The following is a 3,310-nucleotide window of genomic DNA, read 5'->3' on the forward strand; positions in this document are numbered from 1 at the left end:
GTGAGAGAGGAGGTACACTTGCAGGTGCAGGTGTGTGCGCAGCTGCAGGTGTGTGTGCAGCTGCAGGTATGGGTGCAGCTGCAGGTATGGGTACAGCTGCAGGTATGTGTGCAGCTGCAGGTGTGGGTGCAGCTGCAGGTATGGGTACAGCTGCAGGATGTGTGCAGCTGCAGGTGAGGGTGCAGCTGTAGGTGTGGGTGCAGCTGCAGGTGAGGGTGCAGCTGTAGGTGTGGGTGCAGCTATGGGTGTGGGTGCAGATGTGGGTGTAGTACAGGTGTGGGTGCAGGTGTGGGTGCAGCTGTAGGTGTGGGTACAACTGTAGGTGTGGGTACAACTGTAGGTGTGGGTGCAGCTATAGGTGTGGGTCCAGCTGTAGGTGTGGGTGCAGCTATAGGTGTGGGTCCAGCACAGGTATGGGTGCAGCTGTAGGTGTGAATGCAGTTGCTGGTGTGGGTGCAGCTATAAGTGAGGGTTCAGCTGTAGGTGTGGGTGCAGCTGCAGGTGTGGGTGCAGCTACAGGTGTGAGTGCAGCTGTATGTGTGTGAGTGCAGCTGATGGTGAGGGTGCAGCTGTAGGTGGGCTTGATTTGGTGGTGGATGTCTGGAAGACTGTCCACAAGGTGGGAAGCAGGTCATTTCAAAAGGGTCAGAGATTGGAAAGGGGCCCAGGGCTGTTGTTCTGCTTAGAGACCCAGCAGAGCATGAACTCAGCCTTGTGAGTTTTCTCTTAGACATATTTTTCTCTTAAAAAAAAAAAAATCTCATCAGAGTTCCATCAAAGATGATTCAGGTGTTAAAACATTTTCCCCTAAATAACTGTACTCCATCTACTGACAGTCATTTTGGGGTCCAGGCTGTTGAAATCTCAGAAAGCTATTACAGTAAAGACAGGCTCAGACCTCAGTGAAGAGGGATAGAAATACGACACAAATTGTAATGAATTTTATACAGGAAAATTACAGGAAGGTTCACTTGATCTGGGGGTCCTAGAGTCCACAGTGTCAAAGCCTCAACAGAAAGACTATGTGCAAGAACCTGGAGACAGTTTTGCTCTTCTTTATTCATTTGCATTGCAAGAGACGGTTCGATGCGCTCTTAAAATTCACTATTGAGTTGATTCTCAGAACTGTGTGCGTTGTTTTTGTCCTGGAGAATGATTTTAATTTTATTTTTAACTTATGCACAAACCAAAATTGTACATATTACAGGGAACCCATGGGATGTTTGAATACATGGATACATTCATTTCAACATGAGATTCTTCAATATTCACCATGGTCTCTTCTGATGATGATGATGATAAAGAAGGAGGAGGAGGAGGAGGAGGAGGAGGAGGAGGAGGAGGAGGAGGAGGAGGAGGAGGAGAAAGAGAAGAAGAAATTCCAAATCCCTGGAAATAGACAGTACACAACTTCTATCTGCGGTCACCTTACTTATCATGTCCTTGCACAGTCTTCCTACCCCCATCTACCTGTAATTTCATTTCCATGCTAGACTCCCTACCTCTGGTTAAGCGTCATTCTTCTCTCAACTTCTACAAGGCCAAGAATTCTATCTCCTATACATGATATAACATTATATGGTAATTGTCTTTCCATGCTCGGCTCATTTTATTTAACTTAATTACTTCCAGTTCTATCCATGTTCTCATAAATAGCATGAATTCCTTCTTTTATGCCTGTATAGTGTTCCATTGTGTATACATACCACATCTTATTTGTGGTTGGTTAGACACTTGTATTGTTTCCATTTCTTGGCTATTATGAATGGAGCCACAATAAATATGGGGCGGGGGGAGTATTTCTTCAGCATCCTGACTTTACTTCTTTTGAGCACGTAGTGGGAAGATGGCTGGACCATCCCACTTTTTTTTTTTTTTTTTTTGAAGAACACCTAGACTGTTTTCCAGAATGGCTGTGTTGATGTACACTTTCACCAAGAGTGTGTAGGGTTCCTTTTTTTTCTAATGTCTCACAACATTAGTTATCTCATTGTGCTTTGATTTACATTACTCTGGTGGTTGATAATGTTGGGTATCTTTTCATATACCTATTGTCTTTTTGTGAGCTATCCTTTGAAGGAAGAATTTAGGCATTTGAGTTTATTGTCTATTTTGGCACCAGGTTATTGTTACTTGCTGTTACATTTGGAGTTCCATGCCTATTGTGGATATCACCCCCTTTCAGATACATAGATCACAAACACTTTCTCCAGTTCTGTAGCTCATGATGTCATGCTGCAGAAGCTTTTCAGTTCAACGCAATCCTGTTTGCCTGTCTTTGATTTTTGTTTACTAGGCCTTAAGGGAAAACAAAAACAAAAGCCTCCTTCCTGAAGTATTTTGTGTTTTCTTCTACAGTTTCTTTGTTCCAGGCCTCACATTCTGATCTTTTTAAAGTTGAGTTTTGTAACTGATGAGAGAGGAGGGTCAAGTTTGTGTGTGGATATAAATTTTTCCTAGCATCATTTGCTGGAAGCATGGCCTTTTTTTCTGATGTATGCTTTTCGGGTCCTTGTGGAAAGCCGGCTGGCTGTAGGACACAGGTGTGCTCCACTCTCCATTCCACTCCCCTGGTCTGTTTACCCATCTTTACACCAGTGGCATGTTGTCTGGGTGGCTACAACTTTTTAAACAATATTACAGCCAACTATGGATAAAATAAAATTTCCCTCTGTGAGGCAAATGTCTTCTTCATTTAATGCCTTGGGTCATCAAAACCGCCTTAAAGAGCAGCCATGTTCTTGCCAGGCACCTCACAACAGCAAGGGCAGAGAAGGCAGGAGAATTCTTAGAGAGTCATATGACCCACTGGCTGGCTGCAGCTCTCTCTCTCTCTCTCTCTCTCTCTCTCTCTCTCTCTCTCTCTTTCTCTCATCACATGGATGAAGCAGAGCTGCAGACTCTAAGGTGCTTCATCTTGTGTCAATCAGGCTATTAGAAGATGCTTCCTGCTGGGCAGTAATGGCCTTAAATCTCAGCACTTGAGAGGCAGAGGCAGGTGGATCTTTGTGAGTTGAGGCCAACCTGGTCTACAGAGTGAGTTCTAGGACAGCCTAGAGAAACCCTATCTTGGAGAAAATATGTAGAAGATGCTTCCTTTTTTATAGCAAGATTCCTGAGGGTGGGGAAAAGGTCCCAAATCAGTGACAAGCTCAGGACAGTAAGTGCCCTTTGCTGGCACCATGAGGAACACCATCACATTTGCCAATGGAAAGAAGCTCCCCTCAGAAGGTGGTTACTAAAAGCTCATTGAACCCACAGAGAACATTTTGATAATTTGAGCACTTCTTGGAAGTGGCTCAATAAAGAG

This window comes from Onychomys torridus, chromosome 1 (genome assembly GCF_903995425.1).
Source record: "Onychomys torridus chromosome 1, mOncTor1.1, whole genome shotgun sequence".
NCBI classification, from domain to species: domain Eukaryota; kingdom Metazoa; phylum Chordata; class Mammalia; order Rodentia; family Cricetidae; genus Onychomys; species Onychomys torridus.